This window comes from Phocoena sinus, chromosome 15 (genome assembly GCF_008692025.1).
Source record: "Phocoena sinus isolate mPhoSin1 chromosome 15, mPhoSin1.pri, whole genome shotgun sequence".
Taxonomy (NCBI): domain Eukaryota; kingdom Metazoa; phylum Chordata; class Mammalia; order Artiodactyla; family Phocoenidae; genus Phocoena; species Phocoena sinus.
Genome location: NC_045777.1, coordinates 87,875,408 through 87,881,407, shown reverse-complemented (window position 1 = coordinate 87,881,407; position 6,000 = coordinate 87,875,408). Strand labels below are relative to the sequence as shown.

Here is a 6,000-nt window from a genome sequence, read left to right as displayed (position 1 = left end):
AGTTCAGGCTAGCCACGTTTCCAGTGATCAACAGTTACATGTGGCCAGTAGCTACTATAGACAACACAGGCCTAGACTTAATCCAGATCTTTATTCTCCTCAGTCCACCCCCTGCCTTCCCAGGCAACACTCAAAAAATACAACCTTCTCTCCTCTCTCTGCCAGTGCTCTTGTTGAACACCTACCCTGCTTATGAAACACCTACCGGCATCTGTAAAATTTATACCAGGGATGAGACTTCCTACAAGCTCAGCTAAAGACACAGCCCCTCTGCTGTGAGTTAATAAACTAAGAGAAGAAAAAGGCTATCCTTTTTCTTCCTAAACCCTACAAGGACAGCCAGCTAACATTGCATTAGTCCATTGCCATTACTGTAATAAATATGTTCTCATTAAAATGGCCCATGCAACTGGATTTTCCTTTTCAGCCCTGGAAGTCTCTGTGTGGTCCGTAGATGGAGAAGCCTGCAGGTCAGGAAGGCGCAGGTGTCCTCGGCAGGCCCGGGGCAGCAGCCGGAGGGCCCAGCTCCGCCACGTTCCGCCTCGGAGGAGCGCACCTGCGGCCCGGCGCGCACACCTGGGGAAGCGGGCGGAGCTCGGAGACCGCACAGTTACTGGGTGTGGGGGGCAGGGGCTCGAGGACAGCCACGGAGCGCAGGGACGGGTGTTGCAGGGATGGCGGCCACGGCGCAGGACGGCCTGGCTCCTGCCGGCCGAGACCCAGGTCCTCCTGAGACCGGGGTCCCCCTCTGGACAGAGACCCTCCCTGAGACTGGAGCCCCTCCGCCCCTCCTCCCGGCTCTCTCGCCCCGCCCCCTCCGCTCCGCTCCGCGCACCGCCTGTGAGCCCCGCCCATTTCCCCGCCCCACGGCTCGGCAACAGTTCTCGATTGGCTGGGCGCCTAGGTAGGCCGCCTCCGCATTGGCCGAGGAGCTTCGAGTGGCGCGCCCGTGATTGGTGGAGTCCGCGTTTCTCCCAGGCGCGGCGCGCGATTGGCTGGCAGAGGCACAGTCTGCGGAGCCTGGGCGGTGCAGACGAGGCCTCAGGCGGAGGCTGCTGCGGGGGGGCGGCGACGGCGGCGGTGGCGGCGCCTGGCAGGTGAGCTGCAGCCGGGGGTCGGGGCGGGGGTCCGGGCGGAGTGGGGCCGGGGCCCGGGCGTCCCTCGTGGCGGGCGCGGGTGGGGGTGGGCTGCGGTCCCCGCTAGGGCCGCCAACGGCCGCGGCGCTTCAGCCCCGCTGCCCCCGCGCCGCCTCTCAGCCTGGCATCGCCGCCCCGGCGCCTCAGTCCCCTCCCCCTCAGCCCGCTCCTCCTCAGTCCGCTGGCCCCAGGCGCCCTCTGCCTCACCCGGTCCTTCTTGAGCGCCCCCTCCCCAACCCGGCGTGCCCCCGTCAGCTCCCCTCCCCCCACCACGGCGCCTCCTCCCCGGCCCGCCGACCCCCGCCTGCCAGCACCAGGCGCGGCCCCGGGACGTCGCACCCCACGCCGGCTGCCCGGCTCGCGTTGCCCGGGCTCGGCGCTCTGCCCGGGGGTCGCGCGTGCCGGCCGCTGCCCGCGGAGGCCGCTGACGTCGGGCGGGGCCAGCTCGGTGCCGGGTCCTGTGCCAGGTCCTCCGTGCACTACCCGTTCCCTCGCTCCGCCCTCCCAGCTCGGAAACGTGAGCGGTTCGGGTCTGTTTTCGTCCATTTCGCTGGACGCTTCAGAGTTCCTTTAAGTCTGGAAACGCGGGACGGTTGGGTAGTTCTGGGGAATTTTCTGTTCATTTGGTTTGACAATTCTCTCTTTTTTCGTAATCTTCTCCCACTTTCCAGCTTTGTCTTCTTGTTCGACTTTCTAGATTCTTCAGTTTTGTAACTCATGTGTTGGGCGTTTTATTTGGGCCATCAAACTTTAAATTTTCCAGAGGTTTTTGGTGGTTATTGTTTCTCCTCTAAAATTTAGTAACACGTTCTTGTTTCTGAATGCCGTGGCGTCGCAGTCTCCGTCCGTGGCCTAAGTGTTCGCTGGCGTGAGTCCGCCTGTCCTGAAGCGTCGGGTGATCTTGCTTGAACTCGCATAGCTGAGAGCGGGACCCTGCCCAGCGCTTCGGAAGTTCTCTGCGCCTGCGCTGGTCCTGTCACTGTTGGCTAGGGTTCTCCTAGGGTGGGGTTACCTCGAGGGACGCTCAGTGTCATTGTCTTTAGGTCCTTTTACTGGACTTGTTAGATTCCCAAAGATGGGCTTTCCAGCCTCCTGCCTCGTTGTAGAAGTCAGGTAGAAGAGTGGGGCTGTGGCCTCCCCAAATTAGCAGGGAAGTGCTCACTTATCCCCCTTTACAGGAAGGCATTCTAGAACTCAGCTATGCCTCTTACCCTCTGGTCTAGAGAGCCCTTGGCTTTATGCCCCAGTCTTTGTTCGGGGCAGGCAGGAAGGGGATCCATGCAGAGTAGCTAACTGCTTTCTTTTTAATTGTGGTAAGAATACACAATATAAAATTTACCTTTTTAACCTGTACTGTTCCTTGGCGTTAAGTATGTTCACAGTGCTGTGCAACCATCCCCACTATCCAGTTGCACAACTCTTTTTTATCACCCTGAATGGAAACCCTTTTCCCATTAGCAGGCGCTCCCCATTATCCGCTGCTCCTAGCCTCTGGCAACAGCTAGTCTTTCTTCTGTCTCTGTGAATGTGCCTGTTGTGGATTTTTTATGTAAATGGATTCATACAGTATGTGGCCTTTCGTGTTGACTTTTTTCACTTAGCACAGTGTTTTCAAGGTTTATCCATGTTGTAGTGTGTGTCAGAGCTTCATTTTCTTTACAACTGAATAATATTCCATTGTATGAATATATTCCAACTTGCTTATCCATTCATCTGTTAATGGACATTTGAGTTGTTTCCACTTTTTGCCTATTATGAGTAATGCTGCTATGAACATTTGTATACAGGTTTTGTTTGAGCACCTGTTTTCATTCTTGCTCTATGTCTTGATAACTAGGAGTGGAATTGCAGGTCACGTGGTAATTCTAGGTTTAACGTATAGAGGAACCGCCAAACTATTTTCCACAGCAGCTGCACCATTTTACATTCCCACCAACAGTGTGAGAGGGTCCCGATTTCTCCATATCCTCTCCAACACTTATTTCCCATTTCGTTTTATCATGGCCATCCTAGTGGTTGTGAGGTGGTGTCTCATTTTGATTTTGATTTGCATTTCCTAAATGACTGATGATGTTGAGCAACTTTTTATGTACTTGTTGGCCATTTATATATCTTTGGAGAAATGTCCATTCCAGTCCATCGTCCATTTTTGTTTGTTTGTTTTTTTTGTTGTTGTTGTTTTGCGGTACGCGGGCCTCTCACTGTTGTGGCCCCTCCCATTGCGGAGCGCAGGCTCCGGACGCGCAGGCCCAGCGACCATGGCTCACAGGCCCAGCCGCTCCGCGGCACGTGGGATCCTCCCAGACCGGGGCACGAACCCGTGTTCCCTGCATTGGGAGGCAGATTCTTAACCACTGTGCCACCAGGGAAGTCCTTCCTTTCCAGTTGGGATGCCATCTATTTCTTTTTCTTGCCTAATTGCTCTGGCTAGAGTTCCAGTACAGTCTTGAATAGAAGTGGTGAAAGCAATGTCTTTGTTTTGTTTCTGATTTTAGGGGAAAGCTTTCAGCTTTTCACCGTTGACTGGGGTGTTAGCTGTGGGTTTTAGTAAATGCCCTTGCCTGATTGAGGAAGTTCTCTTCTATTTCTAGTTTGTTGAATGTTTTTGTCATGAAAGAGTTGGATTTTAACAGGTGCTTTTCCTGTACCAGTTGAGATGATCACATGGTTTTGCCTAACTGCTTCTTAAACAGACTTTGATCATTTGACTCATCCTGTATTTTGATTCCACTCTACATCCTTACTCCCAGATGTTCACAGGTGTCACTATCTTAAGCCTTTGGGGTTTTGTGATGAAAATTGGGTTATTTCTAAGTGTTCCTCATTGCAGGCTTATCAGCTTTTTCTGGCCTAAGTCAGTTTTCATTCATCCATTTGCTTTCTAGTTTTTGAGTTTCTTGCTTTTGTTTTTTCTCCCTTTCAATAAATGCCAGGCACTTTTGGCAGAGGTGGTGATAGGATGAAACCATCCTTCAGCATTGCAGCACCTGCCCTTAGCTCAGTATTTCAAGGTGAGGTGAGAGCCCAGGGAATTGCAGGGCATTTCGTAGGGCCCAGTGTCAGGCTAAGTGTCCTGAGCACATCCCAAATTTGAGCACCCACATCGGGGTTTGCAGGGCAGTGGGAACAAGACAGTGATGCCAGCCAAGCACAAGTGGTGTTGCTGTGAATATTTTGGTGGGTAGTTATGCTCAATGCCACCTGCAGGAAGGTTGCAGTATTATTTTGTTGACTGAAAACACCTTCATCTTCTTCCTCCTCTTCTTCCTAAATTTGGAACTCATTGTTATTTTTGGACAGCTTAGGCCACTCGATTTCCAGTTAGGAGAGACTAGGCTTGCTGCATTTGAAACTGTTTACTTCCTTTGGGCCAAAATAAGCTTAGGGTTGATAGAGGGAAAGTACAGACCATGATGTTGCTGTTTATTATAATCACATGTTGTAATTGACTCTACTTCATTAAGTGACTTGTGTGATTCATTAGTCAGTTTTGTAGTTTGAATCATATCTGTAATAGTGCTTGTTAGTTGGCTGCTTTGTTTTTCATTTAGTCGCATAGGGGCATTCAGTGAATGGTCACTGGCTGCGAATTTTAGTTGAGGAGCTGAGAAACATGTGACAGACGGGTTTTTGACATTTGTGCGGAATAAAACTGCAGGTGCCAGACTTCAGTAGTGTGAGAGTGATTAAGTGTAGATCAGTGATTCCCACTGGGGCATGAGGGGCTCCCCGGGGCATGTATGGCTTGAAAACAAAGCAGTGCTCTGCCTAGTTGCTTTGGTCTTAAGTCATTCTACTTGCTTTATTTGATCTTTATTTAACATTATTGGAAGATGGGAACTATATGTAGAATATGAAAAACGTCAATTTCAAGGTTTCTTTACTTGCTATTTATGCTACAAACCTTTTTAGTACTGGAGAGTGCTCACTTTTAGCCTGGTACTTACATGCGGGAGGACAGAGCATTAAAGGGTGATCTCAGAAATGGTGTGGATTAACTGTTTACATTTATAGTAGAAATAAAATCCTGTAATTGTTGTTTCTGATTGTTCCCAATTATAGTTGGAAATGAAACAGAGTGGACGCCACTCTTCTGATTAGATGAGGAAACGTAAGAAGTGCTTCAAATTCATTAGAAGGAGTAAGGAGGCCAAATACGTGGGACCCTCACTGACCGTCACGAATTCATCTAGCATTTGGGGCATGGTTTTTCCCGGACGTTGTCAGACGTGGAGCAACAGAGGGATGAGGGGAACCCAAGAATATTTTTGGGTTGAAGGCAAAGCAACATGATAGCAATGAGTTCTCCCATTTCTCTGGGCACCTATGAGATGTTCATTGGTTCTGCAAGTCAGGGTTAGCACCTACCCTCAGAGAGTTCATGGTCTAGTTGGAGAGAAAGACTCTTTAATAAACAAATACTACAATTTCTGTTAAGTGGTAAATGCCAGGGAGCCCTAAAATTGGTACCTAACTTGGATATGTGGGTTGGGGGCATCCAGGAGAGCTTCCTGAAGGTGGTATCTCAGGTATAGCCTAAGGATGAGTAGAAGTTAGCTGGGAGTGATTGGGGTGGAAAGAGAACAAGGGATTGGGGAATCAGCAATCAGGAAGGCATCCCAGACAAGGAGAGAGCACAGAACAGTATGTAAATGGGGTTGGGGGAGAGGGTTACCTGAGGCCAGGTTCTCAGTGAAGCTGCGATATGGGTGGTGGGAGACAGAGAAGTGGGGCTTTAGACAGAGGTTTACTTGCAGGTGCTGGGAAGCCGTGGTGGGATCTGAAGGGAGGGAGATGGTCAGGTCTCTTTTTAGGTGGACTGTTCTGGCAGTTTTCTGGCTTGAGGAGGCAAGACTGGAGACAG

At 51.0% G+C, this 6,000-nt stretch overlaps 1 protein-coding gene across 12 annotated transcripts in view; it reads left to right on the top strand.

The window, feature by feature from the left end:
• Positions 1-1,003: 1,003 nt before the first annotated feature.
• Positions 1,004-6,000, top strand: part of SUN1 (Sad1 and UNC84 domain containing 1) — a 51,819-nt gene continuing 46,822 nt past the window's right edge. For 5 of the 12 annotated variants that reach the window (XM_032604383.1, XM_032604387.1, XM_032604393.1 and 2 more), the window contains exon 1: positions 1,035-1,097. The gene's annotated coding sequence lies outside the window, so the exon portion shown is untranslated. Of the gene's footprint in view, positions 1,098-6,000 lie in introns of all 12 variants that reach the window. The other 7 variants (XM_032604386.1, XM_032604388.1, XM_032604394.1 and 4 more) reach the window with 5 other exon arrangements.